Here is a 15594-nt window from a genome sequence, read left to right as displayed (position 1 = left end):
TTTTCAGTGACCTATACATTTATTTTGTAAATGCCAGAAGTGACTGTACTGTTGCTCAACGCAGTGGGGTAAAATATTCAATGCTACTCCATTCAGTATTTAGGCTGGAATTCTAATTCCTGACCAGCCATGGCAGAACTTGATGGAATGATACCAACTGCTCTCAGGTGGGAGCAGTTTTCATTGTGTGATGGCAGCAGGGTCTGCACAGGATCCATACACAGAGCCTTGCTCTGCACACAGAGTTGTGCTCTGTTTTGGGGTTTTCTGCTGGTTTGATGAGGCCCTAAGCTACTGAAGGTAATGAGGCCCTTTATATGTACAGCTGTCCTTTGTCAACAACATATTGTCGCTGTTTTTGGTGTTGAAGATATGCTATATGGTAATTTATGGGCCTAATAGGTATCTAAAGCCATTTGCACATAACAAAAAGGTAGCATTATTTACATTGTAGGAGTCCACGCAACACAAAACACTGTTGCTGTATGTAGGTTTTATTTTATTTGTTTTTTATCTTATATTTGGGAAATGTACATCCAGTCCCCCCCTTTAATTTTTGGGGGCCCCCCCAAGAGAGTGGGGCCCTAAGCTATAGCTTGTTTAGCTTATACGTAAATCCGGCACTGCTTCCACCCACCATTTGGGTGGGTACAATGGAGCACTCCTTTCCAGTAGAGCTTCGCTATCAGTAATGGGGATTCCCCAATGATGGAGGCTGGAGAAGCAGAACTGGGTAGATTGAGGGTGTGGATTTCTCTATGAGAGGAGTTTTTGTGTGAAACTGCATTTGTGTCTTACTTAGCACAATATCAAAAGTTGGCATTTTTAAAAGAGGAGTGGCAAAGTGACCTTACTCTTAGCAAAGTATACAACCAATCGGATGCTTAAAATACTGTCCAGTAGCTTTCAAGGATCCTGAGAGGGCTGCAGCTGAAAATGTGTCCCTTCCATGACACTTCTGAGTCTAAGAATGACAGTTTTAAGTGGAATATGTATTTATATGGGGGGGGTCTACATATTTGGTCAGATCAGTAGTTAATGTCTTAATTAGTGGCTAAGAGTGGCTGGGTGGGTATAAATGATAAAATTATTATTATTATTGCTACTGTGTTGAGTTTCAGAAATGTAGTCTTTTTTAAAGTAAGAGGAAAGAAGAGCACATAAATCTTTTGAACTGGCATGTATTACTCATAAGTAAAAGTCTGAAGCAGCCACGGTAAATATTTTATGCATTATTATTATTATACCGCCCTTCATCTGAAGATCTCAGGCCGGTTCATAGCATAATATACAGAAAAAACCCACAAAGTACATAATAAAAACAAGTACAAGAACCAAACGTACCAGCTTATTCAACCTACCCAGTATTAATGGGGATGTTGGTCACTTGTGGCACATGAGGTAAGACTGTTGTTTTCTGAGGACTGGCCAGAATTTAAAATGGTCAGGATAGAGAATAGAGATGTAGAGGCTGTGGACTGTGGGCACCAGTTTTTCACAAAGTTTGTTCATTATATATTTGGGGGGCAGGAATGTGAAGAAGATTTTTCCCCTGGAAAAAAAAAAGTTTGGATTTGATATCCTGCTTTATCACCACTCGAAGGAGTCTCAAAGTGGCTAACATATTCTCCTTTCCCTTCCTCCTCCACAACAAACACTCTGTGAGGTGAGTGGGGCTGAGAGACTTCAGAGAAGTGTGACTAGCCCAAGGTCACCCAGTAGCTGCATGTGGAGGAGCAGGGATGCAAACCCGGTTCCTCAGATTACGAGTCCTCTGCTCTTAACCACTGCACCACACTGGCTCTCACACTGGACCAAAGTTGCATTCTTTGGGCCCTGAGGGGATTCACAATAACTAGCCTTCCCTATTGGTTAAGAAAGTGAGGCCTCTGGTTTAACTTGTTTGTTGGCATTTTGTATTCATTTGTAACTCAGTATCTCTTGTCAAGATTAGTCTGGAGCCATGCTATGTTTCAGATGTTAAAACTGGCTCATTCAGGGGATGTTGGTCACCTGTGGCATGTAAGGTAAGGCTGCCGTATTCCAGGACTGAGAAGGATGGGGGAGAAATCTTATTTTTGACTTAACAGAAAATCACAGCCATTGAGATATTCAAAGAGCTTTTATCTTAATTGATTTTAACAGACAATTTAGTTATGGCTTAGTAGAGTGGGCTGTTTCATAACCCAGATGGCTACAGAGTTATTAAGTGCTTCCTGTTCAGGACTTGTGCTGTTCAAAAGAATGCTTTTAAACATATTTATGAAAGATAGACATAATCATACATACCTTGGGAAATGGGAGTACCTGTAAATTGCTGATCCACAGGTAGCAATTTTGCTAGGCCTTTCTATTTCTGTTGCTGGGATGTCAGCTATTCCACTATGTTTAAACCCCCCCCAAACCTACAGAGGTAATTATGTGGGCAACACTTGGTGATATCCCAGAAGGCAGAATGCAATAGAAAGTGGTGTTGAAGCGTCTGAGATCCTTAATCTTAACTTCTTTTTCTCTGAAAAGACTTCGTAATGTTTTCCTGGTTTTCCTGATAAAGCAGTACCTTCTCACAGTTGGATTCCTGTCTCCATAAACCACAAAGCTTAATGTACAAGCTGTGAAGAACACAGCTGACACATGGTGACCTGAGCTACCTTCCACATGGCAAGGCACTCAGTATATTGCTGGCCTAAAATCAAGAAGAGCAGATTGCTCATTTTCCCTTAAGACATCCACCATTATTATTTTTTTGCAAAATAAACAACACCACTGAAGTCTTAAGTGACCTTATTCTTACATTAAGCAATGTCTGCCCCCCAAAAACACCTTTTGACTTTGCAGCCCAGGGTCACTCTGGGTGAATCCAGATATTAATCATCTGCCAAATGGAACTTAGCTGAAGGTTAAAATATTCTTTCATACTAATATGAAGACCATTTAAAGGCATTTGCACAGGTTTGATGTGTAATGGTAGATTTATTGTGTGGTTTTCATGCCATGGGCATTCCGGCTTCATGAGGACCTTGAAACAAAGGTCAGTGACTTTGGTTTAACTTACACTTGTACTTTTCCAGCTGTTTTCACAATTAATGAACAATTTGATCCCACAGTCATTTTAAGAACAGAAGTAGGAAAATGTACACAAATGAGAGCTGGTGGGTTTTTTCAGGTGTGTGTGTGTTCCATTGGGTTGCCAACTTGGGTTGCCAACAGAAACTAGTACTGTTAAAAATCAGTCATTGGAAAGAAAATTGTACTGCAAATCCATCGTTCCCATGTTTGAACCATCTTCAGGCTGGTTCTCTTTGTTATTTCTTGTTTGATCTCATGTGTGGAGTTGTGCTGCTTTTTTCTACTCACCTGTTGTTATCTTGTCTTTCACATAGTAATCTCTTCAGGAAAGGTATAGAGTAGTGCCCCATTGTGATTGGCCCATGAATGCTGCTATAATGCAAATATGTAACATTGAATATGGCAGCTACATGAAAATATCAACTTTTTATAAGGCTGTTTCTAGAAAATTCCTGCTAGTTTTTGCAGTGTCTGATTGACAATTAAGTATCCTAAAAAAAAAAAGTTTTGGTACTCCATTTAATAACATTTCCTTGACACAATGATTCTTAAAATGGTTTGCTTTTCGACACATTGCTAAGAGAATCAGGGAGATCCACAGTCGTTTACGTCAGACCTGGAAATGTACGCACAATTCCCACCGCAATTGCATAATGAGATCTTCCCTTGTGATATTTCTGAAGTTAGTAATTAACTACTTTGAAAGGTGAATATGCTCAGCTCACAATACTCAGGTGAATGTAATTTCCCTTAGACATTTAGAATTCCCTCAGAAATTAAAATGAGGTTCTGTGCATGTGCACGATGTGCTTCTATTTTAAGGCTGCAATCCTATACTTATTTACCTGGGAATAAGCCCTGTTGAACTGAATAGGGTTTACTTCTGTGGAGACATGCATAGGATTGTACTGTCTGCCCCTGTCTGCCCCTGAATAATAATAATAATAATAATAATAATAATAATAGGTAGCCGTGTTCATCTGCCGTAGTCGAAACAAAATAAAAAAATTCCTTCCAGTAGCACCTTAGAGACCAACTAAGTTTGTTATTGGTATGAGTTTGTTATTGGTATCTGAAGAAGTATGCTGCACATGAAAGCTCATACCAATAACAAACTTAGTTGGTATATAAGGTTCTATCGGAAGGATTTTTTAAAATAATAATAATAGTAATGATAATGTGTATACCACCCTTCATCTGTTGACTTCAGGGTGGCTTACAACATAAAAGCACCTCATTGTCAGTGCTTGCCTGATATCCATAGATTGCCTGATATCCAAAATTGTTTGTACATACAAAATTGTTTGTACATAAATCAGTACATACAAATTTTATGCAAATCCGTGGCCTGTCCCCCCCCCCTTTTGAGGACATGCTTTCTTTTTTCTGAAAGAAACTGGGCAGCTTCTTCTAGCCATAGATATCCATGGGTACTCTAGGGACTCTTCTACAACATTTCAGCAAAGACTATGAACTTTCTCCAGGTGGTTTCTTTTGAGGCTCTTGCCCAGATAGTGTACCACCTTCAACGGAGCCCAAGGAGATTCTCTGAGCATGTCCTTTAAGGAGTTGTTGTCTGAAGACTCTATGGCACCTCAAAATGTTCAAAGATGGTGCTGCAGGATGGGAAGGGCAATGTGGACAATCTCAGCTTCCAGGCTGCAGGGGTTTCCATTTCTGCTCTCCCGGGCCTGGAAGGACATCATGATTTTTCCAAGAGGGATTTGGACTGATGAAGTGACAGTGAATGGATTGATGCTAACAATTCCCTCCTCTTTCCCAGCTCGCAACCTTCCCCTTGTCCTCCAGGAATTTTCATGGGCTTGCATGCAGTTCCTTGGAGTCTTAAAACCAACTTTTTGAGGATGCCTGAACTCCATTCCACTCAGTAGTGGTCCCTTCATCGTGGAATTCCTCTGCCTATTTGAGTTTTCAAAGTCTACTATTTTTAAGGGGCTTGGAGGGACATTTTTCTGTTGTAGTGACTTCATAGGGCCTGGTTAATTGCTGTTAGGGACACTTCAAAACCTTTTTCTGTTCTTTTACAGTGTGTGTTGTTTTGTTTTGACTGAAATCTGTTATTTCAGTGGTTTTAAACTAGTCATTTTTATTGTATTTTCTTAAATTGCACACACTTCTTTGACAATCCTTTCAATTTAAAATGTGGGGTGAAAATGAAATAAAGCAAGAGTCTCCAACAAGCACATCACACGCAGCCCACAATTTCACAAATATTTTAAATGCGCGTGCACACCCAAACCAAGTATATCAGGAAATGTGCTTCTAATTTCTCACCTTTCCTGAAGTACCAGACGCAGATGGCAACAGATGGGTTAACCTTCTTAATGCTGTGTGTGCGGGCAGCTCAGTGAGACTGCAGTGGGCAATGAAGCAGCAGAATTCAATTTGCAGTAGTGACCTAAGAAGGGCTATTTTTAGTAATAAAATAGGTCAGGGGATGCACGGTAGTACAGACTGATAAATGAGCAGTCTTCCCCCTCCTCTCAAGGGGCTTGTTTCCTCTTTTAACAAGGCAGTTCCAAAGTGGAGAAACCAGATTAAGTATCATCACGTGATCAGTGTTTGAATTTTTCATTGTGAAATCATCATTGGGAAAGCACTGTGGTTTCATTTTCAAACTTGGAACAACGCAGAAGCTAGGTAAATGCTTGTTTTGGGTTTTCATGAAAAGTAAAAACAATATAATCCTGGTTGATGTTGCAGCATTTCTTTTAAAGCTATGTGAAAAATGTGTGCAATGCACATAGCAGGCAGATCTTGATTCTCATTGCACTGGTTGGTTTCCTCTTCCTTCATCTTCTTTGGACCATGAAGGCTAGTTTCTTTTTTACAACATGTGAGAAATTTCATTACTGTATATAGAACCCTGCTTTTTAAATCTAATGCAAATCATATATCTTACACATTGGTTAAAGACCCGTTTTGAGCAGTGTGAGAGGCAGATGGTATAAAAGGTTTGGGTCATCAACATATTGTAAAGATGAGCTTTTAAGAGACTGCTTTGAAATTCACAAGATAGAGCAGGCTGTCTGAAAATCTGTGTTGTCACTGTTTTGCCCTATAACAGGGCTCCCATCTCTCTCCTTCCTGGCCTATAAATGTACTTTTCAAGCAGTTAATCAAGGCAGATAGACACAAGGAACAGTATTTTGGAACACAGATGAATCACTTAACAGTGAGGACTATGATATTAAGTTTTGGTCACTGGCACTTGGAATTAGCTTTCAAAATGACTTAATGTGTTTGATTTGCATTTACTTTTTCTGCACGGTGTTACAATTGTACTAGATGCAAGGAAATTGGCTGGGGCAACTGCATACAGAATTGAAACCAATGATAGCCAGCTAATTTTGGACAATCATCTAACACATTTTAAAATGTCATTTGCCCCTGGAACCCTATTTTGGGAAAGAGGAATCTGGAGGAACAGAATTGTCTTAACACGGCTTGAATCATGAGTCAGCTTATATCTGCCAAATAATTTAACACTCAGAACTTTGCTACAAGTCACTATCAAGCTAGTTTTCAAAGTACAGGAGACTTAATACATCTGACACAATCCTACTATCCAGGTCAATTGACTGGTCTGTTTAAAAACATGCCAGCTACTCTATCCTAGGGAGTTCAGGCATGTGATTTGGCTAGTATCAATTGCACCCTTGAACTCGCCACCTTTATAGATCTGATGTGTGCTGTGGTAGGCAGGTGATTTGTGCACAAATGTACTTTTTATCATTTCAACACTATATTTTAATTACTCCCCCCTTTTGTGTCTCAGCAGTTGCATAAATGTTGTTTTCTTGCAGCACTAAAAGATCTCCACCTCAAAGAGCTCTTTGCCTGGTTTGATAAAAGCAAACTGCAAGCTTGGTTTACTATAAATATAGTAATCTCAAGCACTTTCCACCCTACAAGCCTGTCCCTTCTAACTCATCATATGCACTGTGAATTCATGACAAATCATGATCCGCTCAGTGCACCCATACAAGAGCAGCCTACTCTCCTGTTAACGTGTGCTAACACACACATTCATTATCCATGTAATGAAAAGCTCCAGCAGGAATGCTCTCCTCTTACCCCCCCCCCCGACTTCTGATGCCTTAGGGCTGTAGTGCAAAACTAAAACCATAAGCATTTCTTTGGTCCATCTTTGCCTGCAACTGAAGACTCCTTGCCTATGCAAGGGAGTGGAGTTTTCATTCACAAATCGGTATTTACAGCTATAACTAAAGAGTCGCCTTTCTCTAGGCTTTGCCCCCTCCCCCATAGACACAATAAACTGCTGTGTACTCTGCATATACAGTGGTACCTCGGGTTACATATGCTTCAGGTTACATACGCTTCAGGTTACAGACTCCGCTAACCCAGAAATAGTGCTTCATGTTAAGAACTTTGCTTCAGGTTGAGAACAGAAATCGTGCTCCGGCGGCGCAGCAGCAGCAGGAGGAGGCCCCATTAGCTAAAGTGGTGCTTCAGGTTAAGAACAGTTTCAAGTTAAGTACAGACCTCCGGAATGAATTAAGTACTTAACCTGAGGTACCACTGTATGTGCATAACCCCGCCGCTGAAAGCCCTTTACAAACCATTTCCCCTAAAATTGAAAATAAAAATTGCAGGGCATTTTTGCAGGCTCAGGTGTGATTTGCCCCCAAAGTGGTACTGTCCCAGTTGAAGGTATTTGCCTCTGCTCATTTTTCCCTATGGAAGTATCTTCGTATATAATAAAATGTAGTTGTGTTATATTTTATAGTGTGGGATTCATAGCGAAAAGGTTCCACTGTTGGGAAGATTGAAAATGGACAGAATTCCCTTTCCTCCTTGGCAACTTGACTGCTTTAGTCCTTTGGTAACAGGAGAGCAGGAGTTGGCACTAAGGCAAGAAGAAGAAGAAGAGTTTGGATTTGATATCCCGCCTTTCACTCCCTTTAAGGAGTCTCAAAGCGGCTAACATTCTCCTTTCCCTTCCGACCCCACAACAAACACTCTGTGAGGTGAGTGAGGCTGAGAGACTTCAAAAAAGTGTGACTGGCCCAAGGTCACCCAGCAGCTGCATGTGGAGGAGCAGAGATGCGTACCCGGTTTCCCAGATTACGAGACTACTGCTCTTAACCACTACACCACACTACACCACCAAGGGTGTTCTTGGACTCCCAGCTCTAATGTGTACCTCCTTGGTGGCTCTACTGTCTTTCCTATAATAGTAGTGGAGTCTGCATGGTCAAGAGCTACTTAACATTGGAGTTCAGGAAGTTTCTTAGGGCCTGGTTACACCAGACCCAATTAATGTGCTTAATTCCCTAACGAATTAAAGATATAGGAGTTTAGCATCCGGAGCGAAACTGCTCTGGGTGTTTCTCTCTTCTTGCTTGCCTCACAGAAAAAAATGGTGCAGTCAGCAGATAGAAATCTAAAATGCATATAATAAGATTTCCCCCCTCCCCTTCAGACAGGGAAGAAAATCGATCCTTTCTGGCATTAAAGACCCGTGATTTATGAATTACAAATGTGTCTCTGGAGGCCTGCTCGTATATTAAAGGTAAAGGTACCCCTGCCCGTACAGGCCAGTCTTACCAGACTCTCGGGTTGTGCGCTCATCTCACTTAAGAGGCCGGGAGCCAGCGCTGTCCACAGACACTTCCGGGTCACGTGGCCAGCGTGACAAGCTGCATCTGGCGAGCCAGCGCAGCACACGGAACGCCGTTTACCTTCCCGCTGGTAAGCGGTCCCTATTTATCTACTTGCACCCAGGGGTGCTTTCGAACTGCTAGGTTGGCAGGCGCTGGGACCGAACGACGGGAGCGCACCCTGCCGCGGGGATTCGAACCGCCGACCATGCGATCGGCAAGTCCTAGGCGCTGAGGTTTTACCCACAGCGCCACCCGCTCGTATATTAAGAGAGTCCTAATGAGAGCCTTGTACCGGTAACTATATCCTTGTTGTGTAGCCTTGTAGTGTCTCCTTTTATTTTTTTATGGGCATGCTGATGTTTCCATTTTTGTACTCATTCAACCACCGTTACCAGAATGGCCATTTCTACCAACCCATAGCTCTGTATTCAGGGTGGTGCCGTGTGGGATTAGAGGGGACGAGAGCATTCCTGTCACAAGCAATGGCATTAGATTATGCACTGGCTCTCGTAAAATTCACATTGCCCATGGTTCATCCTGTGGGCTTTGATGCATCTCAGGATAGAACATCACCAACGAATTAGTGTCTCTTTTGATGAATCTCACTGCTAGGTGCATTGCTGTAAGGTGTTTGCCAGAGAATGAGGACATTTCCCAAATACAACTGATGGGCAATGTAAGCAGCAAGGACCAATCTGGACAGAATCTCTCTATTTTCTAAATGTTTATCTCCTATATTTATCTTCCATATTCAAACTCAGAATATGAATGTAATTTAGATTTAGTTGATGTCGCTTGTTTGTATCAGTACAATTGAATGTTGAATTATTGGAATGAAGTTTGATATGTATGTTCAGGTCAAGACCCCATTCTCTGTGTTGAGATAATATATCCTCTTGACCTCTGAACCAATTTTCATTGGGGAGAGGAACAAGAATGCAGAATACTTTGCAACATGCTGTATGGCTTTAAGACTGTGCTATCAGACCAAAAGGTTTATATATAAATCTTGAATTCCAGCTCAGTTGCCACCAGTGTTTATGAAGGGAACAGTAAAGATGTTAGATATCAGAAAGGGCATATGCCAATCATTGGCATATATTTTTGGATCGGAAGGATACAATTTCTGAAGGATATGTGGAGTAAGAGGGTCATATATACATATGCATTAGAGTTACCCTAAAATAATATCTTACTGAGCTTTGATTTTTAAAGAAATTGCTGTACTTTTCTCCCCACAGCTGGCAATACTTAACATCTGGGAGTAGGAAAATGAGAACTTACTGTGTTCACTAGTATCATTTTTATTCTTGACAGCAAGGCTATGGATAGCTAAAAGCTGGAAATTAGCAGAAACTTTGACGCTTGAAGCATGGCTTCATAGAATCTGGATTGTTGCCATGGCAGAAAAACTGATATGAAACTGGCCAAAGGGAAAGCAAAGCCAATGGATTTCTTCATGGTCTGACACCCTTTAATGGACTGTGGGCAAAAACTGGACATTTCACATGTGTTCTCTCAGCTCTGGAATGAAAACTGAATTCTCCCAAAATGATAATTAAAGACAATTATTGCTTAACTGGAAGAAGTAATGCACGCAATACACTTGGTTGAATTAGGTGACTGGGATTTGGATGGGGTCTTGCATATTGCTGATCTGATTTATTTGATTGATTTCCAGCTCCGTGTTTTCATATGGTGTTGTTTTCTTGTATGTGCATTGTTATCTGATAATTGATATTGGAAGCTATGTTATACTATAATTTTAATTTGCTGGGTGGGGGAATGATATCAGAATGCATTTCGGTGAGCACATTCAGAACACAGTTGTTTTTCAGTTTTGTCTCCCATATTAATTTTTTTTGGGGGGGGGCAGAAACCCATAAAACTCACCGAATACTTGAATACAGAGGAAATACAGTGTGATTGTGACATAATTCTGCATTTAGAGTTGGAATACCTGTGTGACCTCTGCACCCATTTTCAAGGGGAAGAGGAACAAGGTGAAATAGATTGTAAAGCAATCTCTGAAGTAGGCTTTTCTCATTATATTTAGATGTGCCTGAGACCAGGTTCTTGACTGCAGCTGATATGCATATCCCTTTTCTTTAAATCCATATCTATTACCTATCCACCTGTATTTTTTTAAAAAAATTAAGTGAGAACATCAGAGCATAAGGATGGATAAAAAAGATGATCCAGGTATTCAAGTCTACTCTGTTGCTATGATTGATTATGGAGTGCTATTACTAATAAGATCTCTGAAAATGAGTTCCAAAGTTAATGAGGGGAAACCATTTGTGGATTATTATTTTGCTACAGAGGACAGTTGCATAAAGGACAGAATGAAACAATGTCTCTTGCTTACCCCTATGCCTGGAACTTCTTGAAATATTTGCATGGTTCCACCTCTTCCTCCTTCCCTTCATATTACTTCTCATATCCCACTTTTTCCTTGATGCCTTTGACTTAAGACCCTAATTCTTACCCCCAACTGAAATTAAACCTAAATATGTATCTATACTTACTTATAATTGTATCCTGTTACTTTTGCTTCTATCTTTCTTATTTTCTTTGTAAACCGTCCCCCTGGCCAACATTTGGATTGTTAGCATGGTCAGGGGTACCTTTACCTTGTATGTGCTATAGATCTAGATATAACAGAGTTATACAAACTGCAAAACACTATGAACACCAATGACATTGTGCATCATCATCATCATTATCATATTGTGGCTTTAAAGAACTCCTAAGCAGTTTTGAGAGCTTTTTTGTCTTTGAAAGTCAAGAGGGTCAAATCTCTCAAAAATGCTTGGGAGTTGTCTGAAACTAAAATATTAGAAGGTATGTCACAGATCAAGGAATGTACCACCAGGGACAACACAATGACAGTATGGATAACAAGCAAAGTAAAGCTATTAGAGGCAAGAAGGCTTCCTAAAAAAAAGAAAGTCTTGTCCAAAAGACAAAAAGGAATACAAACTTCGGCAAAAAAAGAAGAAGCAAGGAGAAAATAAGGGATGCTAAAAAAGAATTTGAGGAGCACGTTGCTAAAAACCTGAAGACCAACAACAACCAGATCTTTAAATACATTAGTAGCAGAAGACCAGCTAGGGAGGCATTTGGGCATTTGGATGACAAGGGAGTTAAAAGTGCTAAGGAAGGATGAGGAGATTGTAGAGAAGCTGAATGAATTATTTGCATGTCTTCACAGCAAAAGACATGAGGCAGATCCCAGGGCCTGAACAAACAAGTGAGGAACTTAGACAAATAGGGGTGACACACAATTAAGTTCTAAACCTTATTGACAACATAAAAACCAACAAATACAGTAGTTGGGTATGAAAGGGCACCTGACAGGGCTCAAATATGAAATTGCTGGTCTTCTAACTTGTCCCTAAGATCACCCTTCATACATGAGGACTGGAAAGTGGTTGATGTAATACCAGTTTTTTTTTCTAAAGGTGGGGTTTCCTGGAAATTACAGGTAGGCTAGCTTAACATCTATTCCAGGAAAATGGGTGGAAAGCATTGTTAAAGATAGAATTGCCAAGCAGGTAGTTTCTGCCTTCTAGCTCTCCATTGAATGATTCAACCCTAAACTGGTGATTACTTGAGAATTTTGGGTTTGCTCCTATATTTGCCGTCCAGACATGTGACTGGCTTCAGGTATCTAGGTACTATATGTATATTTTTGTATGAAGTAGCCTAATATTTTTTTTTCACAGTCAGGAAATATTGGCATCTGCAAGTTGTAAGTTGTGTCTATGATTTTAGAAACTGCACAGTAAACCTTAGAAATGTCTCCCTTGAACGGCATATGGAACAATGGGGAACACCAAAATATAAACGTCATTTGGGACCTTTCTAAATAAGGGTTTTATACAGGGCTCTACTGTATAATGTGGGCATGATATGTTGACAAGTGTGGTACACAGAAAATCTTTTTCTTATTTCGATACTCTTGTCGGAAGAAAAGCATGGTGTAATTTCTAGATTTTAGAGTTGGCATAAAGGTTCAGCCCAGGCTATTGAACCTGCTGTGCAGAGAAACAGCATTTTGATTAATAGGCGGATTCAAGAATCCCAGTTACACTAGGTATATTAGAGACAGGCTTATAGATCCCTGCAGGAGATCTCCTCCCTAGGTTTCTTTGGAGAGTGAAAATCGGGAGGGAAGGTATTAATATGACCTCTCATTATTTAGTTGGCATTGGATGTTGGCATTTCTCTTCTTGAGAAAGCCTGGAGAATTGGCTCAGCTTGAATTTCCATACTGCATCAAAATTAATCCTAAAGAGAAAAGAACAACATTATTAGCAAGCCTGTTCATGCTGATACCTGGATGTCCTGTCAAGCTTTTGTCATGGGAGTCATCATTTCTTGTGATGGTTTAAAACCCAAACATTTCTGGAAAGTACTGTCTTCCAGGACGCTCAAAGCTTGCTTGGGTTCTTGGAGTCATGAGGCTACTAGAATCACACTCAACAAACCAGAAATAAGCAGCCTTTTCTTAAAATGGTTTGGGGGTGGGGGAAGAGTCCCTCTGAATATAAGAGCGACCAAACTGCATCAGGCCAAAGGTCCATCTTGTCTAGTAGCCTTCTTCCTACAATGGCAGCCAGGTGTATCAGGAAGAGTTTGAGGCTAATAACCCTTTTCTCTTCTTGGCCTCTCCTCAGTCGGCTGACTCTGAACCTGCTGAAGGAAAGGTGTCCATTCAGTGGATATTTAGCCAAGCTTGCTGTACGGATTAGAAGGTTGCTGTTTTAGTTGATGAAAGAGGGCTATAAAATCAAATAATGTCAAGACCAATACATTATTAATGAAATTAAAATTGTTCTGTAGCATTTTAGAAATCCTGTTAATTATCTCAGTGATTCTGCTGTAAAGGCAGAATGTGAGAGTAGGCTTTATTTTATTTTTAACCAAGCGCTTAGGAAAAAATACTGCATGCTTTTCCTTACGATTTTACCTGTAAAACAGAAATAGTAAATAAATAAAAAAAATCATTTAAAATATGAAAATAGATTGCTCTGCTTTCTGCAGTTTCCCACAGCCTAGTGGCCTCAAATTAATTCCTTAAGAATCAGTCCCCTGTGCACACTAACCTAGGAGTAAGCTCAATTGAACCTTAGTGGGATTTGTGCATCTAGAACATGCAATAATCAGGACAGATTAAGATGGATTGAAGCCTTGGAGTTGTATTAATTTGGGTGAGAGGGAGCAGGAAAACCTGAAACCTGAATTCTAGATTGAAGCAGGCAGATAGCATAGAGCAACTCAGAATCAAGAACAGTTTGGGTTTCTTTAAGCAGAGCTACAGATATAAGGTGAATCTTGGGGCCCACACAAACCCCTACTGTTTAATATTGAAGCTACTTGTGCTTCCAGATTTATGGTTGCAAGGTCCAGTATTTAACCAAAGGGGTTTTCTTTCCTTTGATTCCTATAGGTGAAGTAAAAAACAAAAACAAAAAGTGAATGAAGCAAACTTAGGGAAAGGTCAGGCAAAAGGCCCATTCTATTAGCCACCTACAATTCATGGATATATGTGATATCTCTGTTCATCAAAGAGCTCTAAATTAGGTTCTATTTATATGATACATTGGATATTGAGAAATATTCTGTAATGCTGAACAAAACGCACACATCACAATAAACACTCAGTTTTCCAAGTTCCCATGGATTTCACTGATTTGTGCTTTCGTGCATTCCTCCCACCCCCATGACTACTACAAGATTTAGGTTAAACAGCCTGAGCAACTTTTCAGGAGCAGCCCAGCAATGGAATAAGCTGACAGGGGAAGCCATGGAAATCTTTGGAAAGTCAAGGGGCGGGGGAAATTGAACAAGCACCTATCACAGATGATTTAGTTCTTAGCTAGTCTGTTTTAGAAAAAGAGGTGAAGTAGACGAGCTGTTGAATCCTTCTATGTTTGTGGTAGGCTGTGAAATGCCACCTGAAATTGTTCTGTTATATGGCAGTGCTGAGTGAGCTGGATCGTGATCTTCAGTGGCCAAAACCAGCACCGAGTCATGGCATTCAAATAATGCTCAGGATTGCATTGCCGGGTGATTAAAACTATCTACGAATGTACCCTTTTAAATAGAGGGGTGGAGGAAAGGGTAGAACTGCAGTTAAAGAAATGGAGTAACTTTCACAGGCATTTCACATATTCTGTCTCTGCAAGGACTCCTACTAAAAACAGTGAATGCTTTTTGCACCTATTAATTCAGCCTTTTAAAGAATTTTTTTCTGGGTGAAAAATCCATCATAAACTTAGAAATAGACAGGGCATATGAATGCATGTCCTAATTCTCTCCAAATCAAAGGCCAAGAGCAGTAATTATCTCATTCTGAGATTTTACACCCAGATATACTTTTAAATTAGGGAGGAAAATGGATACAGTTAAATGCAAAGGGCATGAGCTAATGTCCTCCTCTGATCTGAATGCGGGAATTCAGTTGAGCGGCTTGGAGTATGGTGCTCCTGTAAAAATTATACCCTTAATTATTTGATAGGCTTGTGATTACGGCCATTACCTGGAGAGCCACAAAAGCCCTCACATTGAAAATATGACAGAAACACTGGACTGAATCCAAAGTTGCCTCTGAAAAGGTGCTTACGAGGGTTGGGGCCTCTGGAGCAGCAGTGTGCTTCTGGGTGGGGGTAGGCCTTCCAGAGGAACTAGGGAAGACCACTTACCATTTCTTCCAGTAGAGAGGGAGCCCTGAACAGATCTCTGTGTGTTCCATGAATAGAAGTGCCTCTGGTCATTGAATGGCCCACCTGGATCCAACCCATTATGAGTTAAATTTCCGAGTGGCCACGTATTTCCCATTTGTACGCAGTGAACTTCATAGCCAAGAAGG

General features: G+C 40.5%; 1 protein-coding gene and 1 long non-coding RNA gene across 6 annotated transcripts in view; one reads left to right on the top strand and one right to left on the bottom strand.

Moving 5' to 3' along the window:
- Positions 1–15594, top strand: part of SERGEF (secretion regulating guanine nucleotide exchange factor) — a 120477-nt gene that overhangs the window by 75636 nt on the left and 29247 nt on the right. The window lies entirely within an intron of this gene.
- LOC309366338 lies at positions 11029–13623 on the bottom strand. The gene is made up of 2 exons (XR_014166647.1): positions 12555–13623; positions 11029–11128 (listed from the first exon to the last, which is right to left on the bottom strand). It is a non-coding gene; the product is annotated as an uncharacterized lncRNA (long non-coding RNA).

Source organism: Podarcis melisellensis, assembly GCF_964234715.1.
Source record: "Podarcis melisellensis genome assembly, chromosome: 1".
NCBI classification, from domain to species: Eukaryota; Metazoa; Chordata; class Lepidosauria; order Squamata; family Lacertidae; genus Podarcis; species Podarcis melisellensis.
The sequence above is the reverse complement of the archived record's forward strand: the minus strand, read 5'-3'. Positions and strand labels throughout refer to the sequence as shown.